Genomic DNA, 14,077 nt, shown 5'->3' with positions numbered 1-14,077 from the left:
GCTTGCAGGTTATTAAGACAGCAGTCGATTGTTCTCTGTGTTCAGTGACAGAAGAAGAAATAATTTAACTTGCAGCAAAGAAAGCTTAAGTTTAGACATCTAAAAAAAAAGATTTAAAACTTTCTCCCTAGAACAGATACAGGGAAGTTGCAGAATTTTTCACTGGAGACATCTCTGGAAAGGTTAAACAAACACCTGTGTGGAGGAGAAAGGGGTAATTGATCTTGCCTCAATGCCAGCACATGGAGTAGATTATCTGCAGAGGCTTGTTCCAGCCCTCTGTGATACCAACAACAAACTTTTTAACTGCTTTCTTCATGCATTTTTAATTGCATTTTAATTTTTGTCCTCATATAGCTTGAGACAAGTGTAAAAAACAAAGCCACGGCTATTATATCAGAAATTACATGCTTTCCATTCCTTCAGTGTAATAAAAAGATGTAAAAGTTAGAACAGATATATATTGAGCTCTACAGTCACACCAATAAATATGTATGGGTGTCGCGTCCCCTTTTGCTTTGCCAAAAATAGTTCCAAATTATGCCAACCAATGAAAAACCACGTTTCATTAGGAAATGAACTTTAAAATACAAGATTAAAACGTGGTTTTTAAATCAAGATTTCCTGCTTGTTGATTTAAATCATGATTAAAATGGGTGATTTAAATCAACCACCCTGAAGAAAACAGGCTGCCTCCTCCTTAGGGTGGAGAAGACAGTGGTGCCCCAAAGACCAGTCAGGTAATTCCAGTTTCTACTGCTCTGCTTTCTCCAGCTCAGCATTCCTGCCATATCCATCTTCTCTGAAGAAAAAGCAATTTCCATCCCCAAGCCTGACACCCCAAGTCCCTTCCACTATCCTTCCCTGGACCTTGACCTTGCACAGTTCTCATGCCCAAAGAGCATCATCAAGAAATTTCAAGCTGCCACAGAATCAGTCTCAAACAAACTTCTCTGCAGCAATTATAATCAGATCCTCCCTGGATGCAAATAGTGTTTCTGAGCGTGGGCTCCAATCAAAGCTTGTGAATAATTACGACAGGATTTTAAAACCTGCCCTCGAGAACAAGAGGAATGTGGAATCAACATCCTGCTTGAGGGGATGGAGGTACACACAGAAGGTGGAACTTCCTGCCAGCAACACATGGAGAAGAGAGTCCCAAAGACCTCATTACAAATGGATTTTGGATATTTCATCCCAGAGCTGGGCTCCAGCATCAGGGTGCCACAAAAGCTGGTGGCTCCACATTTCTGCAGAACACTCTGCTCTTGGGATGGCCAGGTCTTGTCTCCAAAGCCATGGAGGCTTCATGCAGAAGAAGCTTTCACAGAGCTCTGAAGAGAGCTCCAGAGATCCTTTGGTTTTCAGATTACTCTGCCAAGAGCACTGCCAGGGGTGCAGGACACTGGTGTTACAGCATGCACGAACTGGGGGAACACCAGCTCATTTCCCTGTGCCCATGGACACAGAGTGGACTGAGGGAGGAAGGAGAATCTCTGCACAGGATACTTCCCTACTTTCTCTTTCCTCCAAATCAAAGGTTTACCATATGGTTCTGAACATTCCCTAAATTAATCCCGCCATTTTTATTTATTTACTTATTTATTTAACAGATCTGAGGTACCAAGGAACAATAAACCAGCAAAAAAAGCTGAACTTCAGTTGCTGCAAAGCCAGAATTAACTCTGCAGTCAGCACAGGTAGAGATCCAGCCTGCATGACCAAGCTCCACAGGCACATGGAATATCCCAGTGCCAGAATCTACCCATCCTTATAGAAGGAGCGAAGCACTCTGAGCATAAAAATGAAAAGTTTTCCAGCAACAGTGTGTGAAATGAAGGCAACTCAGTCTGAGATGACATCTCTGGGGTTCACAAAGATCTTAACTCAACTAGTCCATCCAGGATGGAAATGCCTCATGGGCATTTTAATGGTCTTGGTGCTGGCAATTTCAGTGCAACAGGAATAGGAGTGCAAAAATGCATCAGCAAGGATGGAAGTGGGAAGGAGAGACCAGGACAAATCAAAAGAAATAACCAGAACCTCAAGAGGGATTGGTCATCCCACAATCAACTTGAAATTTTCTTGGTGCCTACTGAGATTTCAGCAGAAACAGAACAATTCCACCAAATGACGTTTCAGCACAAATCCACCAAAGTAAAAATCCAGGATTTCATCACCAGTACGGAAAATTGTAATTTTCCTTGGTTTGCCTTTTAAAAATCAAAAATCAAATATTTTTAATGGTTGTTTTTCTTATTATTACTGGCATTAAATGAAACAGAAAGAATGGCACCCAGGTAGGATTCACCTGTCTTTCTCTTCCCACCTCTTCTAACTTGTGAGGAGTTCCTTCTTCTCGAAACAAAATAAAAGGGTCTGTGAAAAAAAAGCAAACTCATGTTAGAAGATGCATCTGCAAAAAAAGTGAAGGAAACTTTGAATCAAGGACAGAATAACAATGAAAGACAACAAAAACACTGCTAAAAATAAGTTTTAATCTCTCCATTAAGAAAAGTCCTTCTCCTGTTCAGTAAAATTGAACCCTTGGTGGCTTTTTTTTCCCTGTGAATTGATTGTTGTATTGTTTTGTTTGGGCTTTTTTACCAATTTGATACATTCCATCTGCATTAAGTTGGGCAGCACAAAAGGGCACTGGGCAAGTCAGCCTCGAGATTTTCAGCTTTGGCTCAAAAGTCAAAATCTGTTGTTGATTGCTTGGGTAGAACAGCAGGGAGAGGCCAGAGTGAGCTTTAGAAACAAATTCAACACCTTCCACAGCCCGAGAGGCATCTCTTTCCATCTGCCATCTCAAGCAATTCTCCTTGCAGCATGAGAAGCAGTCCAAGACCCGAGCATATTTTGCAGATCCCCCCCGTGATTTTGCAAACTCACCCCCATGACAAGAGGAAGAGCCACCTCCTCATCTGCCTCTCCTTCTCCCAGCAAGCAAACTGACTGCCTGGCCCTGGATTCTGTCATTAGAGACAGGAGTCGTTAAGAATTCATGCCCACTGCCAACACTGCATTTTTTGGAGAGGTCCTGCACTCAGGCAGAACTAATGAGCAGGCAAAGAAAGGGAAGAGCAGTTAAAGCAGAAAACACGCACACAAATACAGCCAAAATGAGAATGCAGACTTATCTGTAGGTCTTCTCCCCTCCGAGGTGCTTCGGCAGCAGCGCATAATGAAATGTTTACCCGGGGGAAGGGATGATTGTCATACCTGTGACAGGGATGGGGAGGCTGAGCAGGAAGGATCTAAGGTACCCAGGCACACTGGAGGGCTGTGTGGGAACTGGGGCTGGGTTTGAAGCACCCACCCTGACACGTTCATTCAGCCGAGGAGATCACAAGGTGCAGGCAGCGCCTTTGGGTGGCTCCGAAGGCTGCAAATTCTCAGCTGTAAAAATAGGCCAGATAATACCTGTCTGAGGGGGATTTATCCTGCTGTATGTGCAAAATACTTTGCAGTCATTGGACAAAGGATTTTATCAAAATACAGCCAGAGGCTGGATGATATATTAACCTCCCCCTCTTCCAGCTACTGCAAAAAAAAAAAAAAAGAAGAAAAAAAGAAAAAAAAATCCTGCTGGTCTCTGGGAGCAGAAGGCAGCACTTCTTCCTGAATTTCTGTGTGGAGCAGCCAGCTGTGGAGCATGTGCTTACCACTAATAACAACTTTAACTGCAATGGAAGAGTGGAGAACTTAATCACATATAGAAATAGGACACGCAGAGATGGGATTCACAGAGGGACAGGCTCCCTTTGCACCCACAGAGCAGTCTGCATAAGGAAGGATGCTCTTCAATGTACACATCTCCATGTTCAGCTTTGCTGAATTGTTGCTGCCAGAGAATCGTAACTAAAGCATTTCTCACTTCCATCTGTTTCTGTTGTAAGCCATAATGTTACAGCAGCATTTATTCCTTCTTCCCTTTCTCTTCCCCTGCCTGCTTTTTCCCCAAGCATCCAATTTTTTAGGCCTATAACCCTGAAAATGATGAAAGTCTCCCATTGATTTCAATTGGCTTTTGTTTAAGGGCTTGATAGCAGAGAGAAAAATTGAATGATCATTCATTGAACGAGACAGATTTGGCCCAGTTCCCCAGCTGGTGTAAATCAGCATGAGCACTCAGAACTCCGAGGCTCCCTGCCCTGTGCTGATGACTTAGTCCACTTCTGTGCACACCAGGAATTTTAATGATGCTGCCCTGCCCTGCCAGCACACGGACCCAGCGTGCAGCTTTTGGGCTTTTTTACCAATTTGATACATTCCATCTGCATTAAGTTGGGCAGCACAAAAGGGCACTGGGCAAGTCAGACCCGAGATTTTCAGATTTGGCTCAAAAGCCAAAATCTGTTGTTGAGTGCTTGGGTAGAGGGAGAGGCCAGAGTTAATGCTGCTCAACAGCTCCAGCTCAGAACCATGAGGATCCACCTCACTCACCTTCAGGACCACCCATGCCACGGGCTGGAAGACAGCTCTGAAGCTGCCAGGCTGTTCCCCTGGAGCACAAGCCTTCTCACTGCCACCAGGGATCCCAGGCTACTGGGTCATGGCTCCCAGCAGAAGGAAGAGCACCCTGTTAATCCCAGTATTCAAACCAGCATGCACCTAATGTGTTACACCCATACTCTGGGCTGTGCCAGTGGAAGGGTGGCACCTATCTATGAATTTACTTTGCCTCCCCTCCTCTGCTTGCTCTCCAGAGGGAATGAGCCCACCTGGGATTAGAGCAGGCAGCCTGTGCTGGCAGCAAGGGAAAAGGCACAGGGAGGCTGTGCAGCAGCACGTGCCTGAGGCAAGACAAGAGGCATACCAAGCACCACTCTAAAACCAGGCTGCTGCTGGAAATCTCCTGGAATTACCTTCCCCTCATGATGCAGATATTCTTTATTTCCAAAGCTCACCTGTAGGCCTGTGCAACCTCCCGAGAGGGGCAGGAGAGGATGTGGTGCACTTCAGCACTGCCATCAGGGCTAACAGTATCTTTAGGGTCTGAATAGGCGTGAGGAGGCAGGACACAGGGTCAAAGGTAGTCAAACCTCTGCCAAAATGTGTTTTTCCATGAGTTTTCACTTACTTATTTAGAGACCTACTACAAGAGACAGTCTGAAGGAGCAAGAACCATTTGTCTACAAGCCTCTAGCATTGATCAGCTGGATCCTTCTTTCCCTACAGAGGAGATTGCTACAGTAGTCCAGGAAAGGAAGGGGAAAGGCAAAGCAGAGAAATGAACAAGCTAACAAGAGGAAAACCTCTGGCTGGCAAGTCTCTTGCTCACCTTGATTAGTCAAGCAGGATATAGACATAAAATTACAATTGCTTCCTCCATTCCCCCCGCTCTTTGTGTGGGGAAGATGTTAAAAACGTCAGGCTTGATTTACCCTGACAGACTGACTCACTCACGGCAGCCTCAAATCCTCCCCACCAAAGCAACCTCCCCTACCTGCCACCAGGCTGCAGATGGAGGAGGGGGAAACACCATCTCCCCTTCTTGCTGTGCACATCAAGCCAAATAACCTCTTCTTTCACCCACCTCCAAAAAGCAGACAGGCAGCTTTTGTTCAGGTGGCTGACGCTGCTGCACGAGCGTGTTTTAAACAAGGCCACGCCATCTCTCCTTTGCTTTGTGCCTGTCTGTGCTCATTTCTGTTGATGCAAGAATCTGGGGATGTGCTGGGGCACACATGTTCAGCTCAATCTGACCACTGCCAACTGAATTACAGCTCAATTTCACCAGGGTGATTAGCTCCAAAAGGAGAAAGGAGACGGCAGGGGGAAAAGTAAACGCCAACCTATCCTTGTGCAAACTTCCAAAGGAACAGCTCAAGTGTGTTTTGGATAGAAAAGCAAGAGAAAGCTCTAGGCAGGAGGGAAGGGAAAGGGGTGGATAAAAGGAGAGAGGGAAAGATCTAACAGAAGCAGATGCAGTGCAGTCTGGGATACAGCTCTGGCACGTCTCCAGAGGCCAAAGCAGCTCCTATAGGATGGAGGTTTTCTTTTAAAAATACTAATGGGCTGATTTGCAGAGCTGCCTGGCTCCCAGGTCTCCCACAGAAACTACTCCTCAAACATCATTAACATGTGTGCACTGCTGAGAAAGCCTTCCAAACATGACCCTGCAGCCTGACTGCGGCAGCCGGCTCAAACAGCGCCCAGACAAGCGATGAAAAGGATCAGCCTCCCCTGGCCCAGGCTTCACACACCACCCTCACAGGCTGGGATTTGCTGTGGCACCGTCACAGCTCAGGGCTGCCACGAGATCTACTCACCTGGCTGTCACCTCTCAAGGCCACTGCCTCAGTCCCATGGCTTTGTGGTGTCCTCCACGCCCCCCAGGCCAGATGGTCCTGGTGGGAATCGTGATGCAGCCCAGCATCACTGCCCTTCCTTCACCATAGGAGTGTAGGAGAGTTAGGCCCCTTAATGACAGAGTGGCAAAGCTAGTCTTTGTCCCCCAAAAAAAGGAAAGAAGCCTAGAAGTTTCTCTTAACGATTAGGTGAAAAGCCACCTTATAGGATCCCAGAGACTTCACTAAAACCTTGGGATCACCTAATTGGATAGAAGCCAAAAAGTCCCGCCTGGCCCATCAGGTAGAAAAAGAGGAGGACAAAATAACTAAACTGCTTTTGTGAAGGTGTTTCTACCAGGAGCAGACCTCTGTACCTGGCTTGGATTTTTCTGTTTGTTATTTTGCCTTTTATTAAACCTTTTTGTTTCTAACCCTGCAGCAGAAGCCATCCTGCTCATTATTTGCCTCCAAAGGTAATAGCTAAGCTATCCTTGGGTGTGTTAGGTTCCCTTTTGAAGGCTCATATAACCGTGGCCCGACAAAATAGAACCTAATACTTCACCACCTGCCCTGTGCTTCCTCATCCAGCACACAGGGTCTCACGTGGTGGGAGAAGACTGGGAATATCCATTCCTGAGGAAGGGAAGTGCTGTCAGTCCAACCACACCCTCCAGCACCCAGCCTCTGAGACCCTGTGTCAAGACAAGAGACCACAGCAGGCATAAATAAGAACATGGCCACAGCCTTCCCAAGAGGAAGAGGGGAAAAGCAAATGAGGATGTCTGTGACTCTCTTCTTGCTGCAAACCCTTTGATTACATTCAGCATCCTCAGGGATCTGCCTTCCATGATGATCTAGTGCTGCTTCACATCTATTCATCCTGCCTTTTGGACTCCACAGCAGCAAGTGATGATGGAATATGTATGTAATTATGCATGTCAGGAGAATAGACTTACCTTCATTTTCTTTAAACTTTTTGCTTAATGAGTTCACTGGGTAACCCACATCACAAGGTACAGCAAACCATCCTACTCCTCTCTGGACTGTGCTTGGCTTGATCATCCCCCTCTCCCAGCTGCCTCTGTACTCAAACAACACACCTCAATCTGATTAATCTCTCCTTGTGTGGAAGCTCCCCAGTACCTTAAATCACAGACTCTACCTGTTCGAGGTTTGCTCTACCTTTCCCCACAAAAGGCAGTCACAATTCCAGAAGTGGCAGTTTTAGAGAGAGAACTTCCCTCACCCTCCTGGTTACACACCTGATTCCTGGGATTGACCACCACTGAATCTGGATGAGACATCCAAACCCCACACCAGCACTGGCAAAGTGTCCCTTCCCACTATTCCAGATACTGAGGCATCAACAAAATTGTTCATATTGTACTTTTCAGGAGGTTGTTGGAAGGGTACTTTGTCAAATTACTGGAGGGACCAACAAGACACTTTCCAGAGCTTGAGGCTACTTGTATTTACTAGCAGAACCACTATGAGTTTATATCTTATCTACAAAAACAAACCCAGAAACCTTTCCATCCCAAGAGGGAGAAAACACCATTTGCACAGTACAATACAACACAACGGTTCTCGGTGACATTGGCATGCTGAGCTGCCTTTTGCAACCTCCTGGTTAAGAAAAGTTCCAAAAAATGTGTGTTGTGTGATAAACAAAAGCAGCACAGCTGGAATTCCTATGATACAGAATCCCGTTTCTCTGTAGTTATTTATAAACTCTTCTTTCCAATAGTTGGGAGCTTCATAAACTAGAGCAGATCAATAGACCTGAAAAGGTAGAGGCTGATCAGAGGGAATTAGATGACATTGGTGTACACATCTTTAGAAATAGGAAGAGAAGAGCTGATCAAAATGCATGGGTCAGAAAGGCCTTTTTTCTCTCCTTTTTTCCCCCCCAATCAGATATTTTCTCTATTTCCAAACAAAATTTTCCAAGGGCTGGTCTTTAGAAAAAGTGCATTTCCTTGTCTCACACCCAAGCCGAAGTAATTTCTGATTAGAAAATTTCCCATTGGAAAATGCCAGAAACCAAATTCATCACGGTTTTGGGAAGGGTGGCAGGGAGAAATCAGACTTGGGTCTTATTTTCCACTAAAATCCAGTCGTTGACTTTTTTAGGCTGTTCAGAAAAAGAAAAGAAAAAGCATTCTTTTCTCAGCAGAAGCACTGCAGCTTTTTGGACAGATGTGGTTATTCTTCATGTGTGAGAAACTTCTGGGCTCCCGGCTGTTGAGACGGCCCAGAGATCACCCCCAGCCATGGGAATGTGAACACAGCACCAGGGTTTCTCTTCTGAGAGGCCACAAACCACGTCCAACTCCCCAGGTAGCCTCAGAGCCACTTCCCCAGGCTGTCTGCAATCCAAATCAAATCACACCTGACTTCAGGCCAAGTTCAGGAAACTCGATTATCTTTCTCCCCCTACGCGATGGGAGATGGCAGGTTGAGGGGAAAGAGGAGGAAGGAGTGAAAAATTAACACAAGCACTTAAGATGTTATGAAACTGCAATATGCATCTGTAGCCTGGCCCCCGGTCCTCCAGCCCATACATTATTTAACAGAAAAGAAAGCACAAATGAGCCAGAACAATAGCTAGAGGGTGGGAGAGGAACATGTATATATATGTATATATACATATATATATTTAATTCCTTAAACCATGCCCATTAGTTTTGTTTCTTATTTAGGATACTGCATTAATCATGCTAATATTTTACAGCCAGGCTGTACACTTTAGCCATTACTTTAATCAAAGCCATCAGCGTACCCAAGAACACGCTACCAGGTGGGAATAGCTGCTACCGCTCGCTGTTAATTACTTTGCATTTTACAGCAATCAGCAGCAGGGGCTGAGATCATAATAAATTCATGACTTATGGGTCCATAAAATCATTACCGTAGGAAAATATGTTTTATCAGGCATTCGTCGGGCTGCTGCTCAGAGAGAGATTTCTTGAAGGAAATGACACCCATGAAATTAAACCGATCCTTGCAGTCAGCAGAAATGCTAATGTGGGCACAAACAGAGCCGAGGCTTGTGCGGAGCAGAGGGAGGGGAAGAGGGAGAAGGATTTCACCAGCCAGCAGGGAGGGGAGGCACTGGGGGAAGCCTGCTCGCCCCAGGATAGGCGGGGCAGAGGGAGGACAGGGCACTGGAAGGAAAGGGAAGAACCAAGAGGAGGATGCAGGGCTCATCAGGAGTGTCAGCATCATCGCTGCCACAGCCTGAGCCTGCAGGAGCATTGCTCCATGGGCATCTCAGCACAGGGACACAGAGGGAAAACTTACACCCTTCTAACAGGAGAATCATAAAATCAATCCACAAGGACCATTGTGTCCAGCTCCTGGCCCTGCACAGAATCCCTGAGAATCCATGAGCCTGAGAATGTTGTCCTAACACTTCTTGAACACTGGCAGAGAGGGATCCTGCCAGATAAAGACACACCAATGAGCTGATGTGCAGCAGCTTCATCAGCCCAGGCTATATTCCCTCTCTAATGGCAGTTTTCCAGAAGGGAATACAACCTATTCATGACTAATCACAAAATCTCTTTGCCCAAATAATGGCGCCAAGGACTTTGCACACAGGGAATGGCAGCTTGACCTGAACTCTCTATCCCCAAAAAGGGTCAACCAAAGGCTGGAGTTTTAATTCAATCCCCTAAAAGCCCAGGCAGGTTACATGGGACGTGATCAGGGCAGGACCTGCCCCACATGGAGCACAGCAATGCCATTGCAATAACATTGAGGGTGGCAGCGAAATCAAGCAGTGCCAAATTGACATAAAGAAGCAATAAAGAAGCCTGAGGATTTGAGAAGCATGAAAGGAGCCTAAATGAACTTGCTGAATATTTTCTAAGTCTTTTCTGCACTTGCATAAAATCCCATGGCACTTGCAGAGTCATTAGCCCTGCCAGTTCCTAAAAAACAAACAATAAGTTCACTTCTGATTTTTTTTCTTTTTTTTTTTTTTTTGCAATCTAAGATCAACTGAGTTTTCTTTGGCAAGAAGCCACTGGCTCTTTAGAACTCTCATGTTTCTTGGCCTGTGAAAATGAAAAAGTGAAATGCCAACTAGAAAATACCCCCAAAGTGTTAAATTGGCTAAGCCCTTGTTTTTTGCTGTTTGTTTCAGTCTGAAAATACTAAGGAAGCTCAGTCATAGCTGGTTTGTTTGGTTTTTTCGCCTCTTCCAATTACACTGTGCAAACAGGGAACATTATTTAGTGTTATTTAAGCATGAAATTATAACAGATCATTTTAAATATCAAGGCCCTAAAAATAAATCTTTCTATCAAGGCACAGCGGGTCTAGATCTACTAGCTTGTTAACATCCACCAGGGTGGGCAGAAGGTGGGAAAACCCCGGTGGAGAGCTCCGCGTGTAAGAGATTTGTTCCTTTCCTTTATGGGATCGTGAAAGCCTGGGCTGTTCAGCTCCAGGACTGCACTGCTGGGGCTGGTATCTGAAGGGGCATGGAAGCAGAACCAGCAGTGTGGCCAGAGAAAACCTGATAACCCCCAGAACATCCTGCACAGTGCCCTGGGCTCTCCCACGCCTGCAGAGCCCAGAGGAGCAGCACCAGGGGAGAGTCACCTGCGAGCTCCAGAGAAGATCCCTCTGGGTCTCATCTCCATGAGATGTGGTCTGTAAGAGGGGTTTGGTTGTTCCTTCAGCCCAGGTGGTTTTCCTACAAGGAAAGCCTGCCTGCAGCACCCCACACAGCTCTGGGTGGTACCTACATGCCCATTCCACAGGGAGTGGGCCACCACCACACCCTTATGGCTAAATCAGCGTTCTTGGCCAGAACACACCACTCCAGACACTGCACCTGCACTTCTTTCCCTTAAAATCTAGTGAGATATGGGAAAATACAAGAGTGCACAGAGCACCCAGCCCATGCTGGCCAAAAGGAGAACACTTGGACCTACACCATGCTCCCAGGTCTAGTTGAAGCTTACCAGAGACTCCCACCCTATAGTCCAATAAGCCAATACCACACAGAAATAACAGCCCCAGAGCTGCATTATCCTGACACCAACCTTCATCCAGATTCCAGCAACCTTGGGCTACACCAAAATGTCCTTGGTGTCCTACCTGGGGCCTCAGAGCAAGCTCCAGGGCTCGGGTTGCAGAAAAGCTTATGCCAAAACCTCCTGTGCAGCCCCATCAGCTGCAGAAGACAACCCCAGCCCCACACCCCAGCCCCAAAGGGTGAGCTCCCCTCCTTCCAGACCACTTCTGGAGGAGAGGTGATGTGCCAACAGAAACTCCTTGTGCAGAACAAGCTGTGGGTAAGAGCAGGTTGTGGCAGAGCTCTGCTGTCCCCAGACATGCTGCTTTTCTTTGCAAGCTGTCTTTACCTTAAGAAACCCCAATCACTCTAATCCCTGGGAGTAAATTGCTCCACGCACAGCCCAGACAGCTGCTCACTGCCTGGCACTGCCAGCCTGCATTCAGCCCTGGCTGAAGGAGCAAGGAGGAACCAAGACCTGCAGCCAGGGGCTCCATCAGCCCCTCAGGAGCTCCCAACCAACCAGGGCAAGCAAGGCACAGCCTCTCTGTGTGACAAACTGGCTTTTTTGGGGTTTGCCCCTCTCGTCAATCCCTTTCCTACCACCCCAAGGAGCAGGAATGATCCAAACCACACTTCAACATGTCTGCGTGTCAACACTGTCCCAGATTCAGAGGGGCAACAAAACACAGTCAGCCATAAGGAAAACCCAGAAAATAAAACACTCCAGCAAAGCCTACCTTCATCCTCCTGGAATTTGGCCAAATTACCTGGGCTAGACCCTCCTGTGTGGCCCAGGGTTGGACCATCACCTTTTTGCTTCCATCTAGTGGGTTCCAGGTTGACTGTTCCTATTGGGGCTATGTGTAACTTCATCTGACAGGTACTGCAGCCAAGAGATTTCCCCTTTAAGGTCCTACCCAGCTATAAATATCCTTTTCTTCTTCAGGGAAAGAGCGTCTGACCCAAAGTGTATGAAGCTTCCTGACAGGCTGGGGAAAGAGAAGAGGTTTAAATGTCAGCTAAAACAATCTTCATTTTCTTTTCTAAATTTGCAAAGCTACCCGAGTCACTGGAGTGAGGAATTTGCCTGTTTGAAGTTCAGCCTTAAAATCCTTTTGCAAAATATTTGCTGAAACACAATAATGTTGGAATTGGAGGGGATTAAAACAGCTTCAGTCCTTGCCCCATCCCCCTGAAGCCCCTCTTTAAGAGGGTTTCTGTAAAAGCAGACTTAGGTCCCGATGTCTTGAAGGCATGATACAAAGGAGAGAGAGAAGGAAATAAAAACGTAAAGCTCCTAACATCACTATTATTGAAATGCCTCATTTGACATTTTGACTGTTTCAATTAGCTAACAAGGAACGCTCCACTTAATCCACCCTCAGATACTGAAAGAAACCAAGTCCTTCCCTTCCCCCATCCCAGATCCAGTCTGGCAGCTACTTCCCAGCCTCTGGAGGAATCCCAGCCTGGGTGATGGCTCCCACCCCGGGGCAGCCAGCAAGGCAGACCATACCCAGCCCAATGCTGCCTTCCCTCCAACCCAGGAAGGAAAAGGGCACCCAAAAAACCCACTGCCAGTGCCTTTCCTTACCATTTTGGGCAGCACAAGAGCAGTGTGGTGCTGTCAGGCCAACAGAGGGGCCTCTCTCCCTCATCAGGATTAACCAACAAGGAGCCCTGGCTGGTTTGAACTGCACCGAGCTGAGAAATTACCCTCAGTGATTCAGTACCCGCAAGAGAGGATGAAACACTGTGAAAACATTTCCCACCTCCTGCACACGGTTCTGGGCTAATTCGATTGGGTTGGTTTTATTTCTCCAGGATTTATCCGCCGCTGTGATTTTACGCCAAGGAAGCTGAAGTGCCGGGAGCTCTGCTGTCAGCACGTGTAACAGCCAGAGCCTTCCCTCACGGAGCCTTTTATGACCTTAAAACACACACACACACACTCCCCATGCCACAGGTGAGCTCCTGCCTGGGAGGAGCACTCCTGGCCACGACAGGGGAGCTGCTCCACACTCCATAAAGTCAGGGCGCTCGCCTTCGGCTGGGGGAGCTCTCGTGAAGATTGATTATCCCACCAGGAGCACTTCCTTTGCTTTGGGCACAAAAACAATTCACCAGCTCCTCCACGGCTGGGCTTTCACAGACAGCTCTGCAGGCACCACCAAGAGGATTTTCTCCCACGTTTGGACGAGTGAGCAAGGAATGACAACACAATAGAGATGTTGGATGCCCACAGGACACCACACTGCAGTTCTGGAGGCAGAACTTACTTAGACTCTTACAGTCCCTTACAGGCAATGCTGTCCACATCTCTTCATATTTGAAGGGATCAAGAGACTGAAAAAAGCCACAGTGCTGGGTTAATGGTTGGACTTGATGATCTTGAAAATATTTTCTGGCTTTAATTAAGTGGATTTAGGTGTGGAGAGCTACCTGTGACAGCAGCTGGTCTAATGACAAGGACTTTCAGGTCCAAACTGGAACACCTGGAATCTGGTCGGGAGGAGTAGGAGCTGCCTGACAGACTGCAGAGCAAAGAAGAGGCAATGCATCAAAAGTCAGAAAAGTCCTCTTTTTTTTGTGTATGACCCAGGTTTCTCTGTTGGTTACCATGAGGAAAATCTGGCACAAGTGATGGGACAAATCCTGCCCATTTTCTGCCAGCCATGACCTCAACCTGTTTGTTCTGCCCCAACTAACAGCAATACTCTCCATGGGAGAAGAAGAAAATCAGGGC

General features: G+C 46.8%; 1 long non-coding RNA gene across 1 annotated transcript in view; it reads right to left on the bottom strand.

The window, feature by feature from the left end:
• The window catches only part of LOC135304843 (uncharacterized), an 86,105-nt gene that overhangs the window by 35,727 nt on the left and 36,301 nt on the right, over positions 1–14,077 (bottom strand). Inside the window, exons 4-6 of the long non-coding RNA XR_010366064.1 lie at positions 3,226–3,402; positions 2,896–2,975; positions 2,312–2,379 (exon numbers count right to left, since the gene is read on the bottom strand). This is a non-coding gene — a long non-coding RNA (uncharacterized LOC135304843). The remainder of the gene's footprint in view (positions 1–2,311; positions 2,380–2,895; positions 2,976–3,225; positions 3,403–14,077) is intronic.

The sequence above is a fragment of the Passer domesticus genome, chromosome 7 (genome assembly GCF_036417665.1).
Source record: "Passer domesticus isolate bPasDom1 chromosome 7, bPasDom1.hap1, whole genome shotgun sequence".
NCBI classification, from domain to species: Eukaryota; Metazoa; Chordata; class Aves; order Passeriformes; family Passeridae; genus Passer; species Passer domesticus.
Note: the sequence above shows the minus strand (reverse complement) of the source record. Positions and strands in the feature narration are given on the sequence as shown.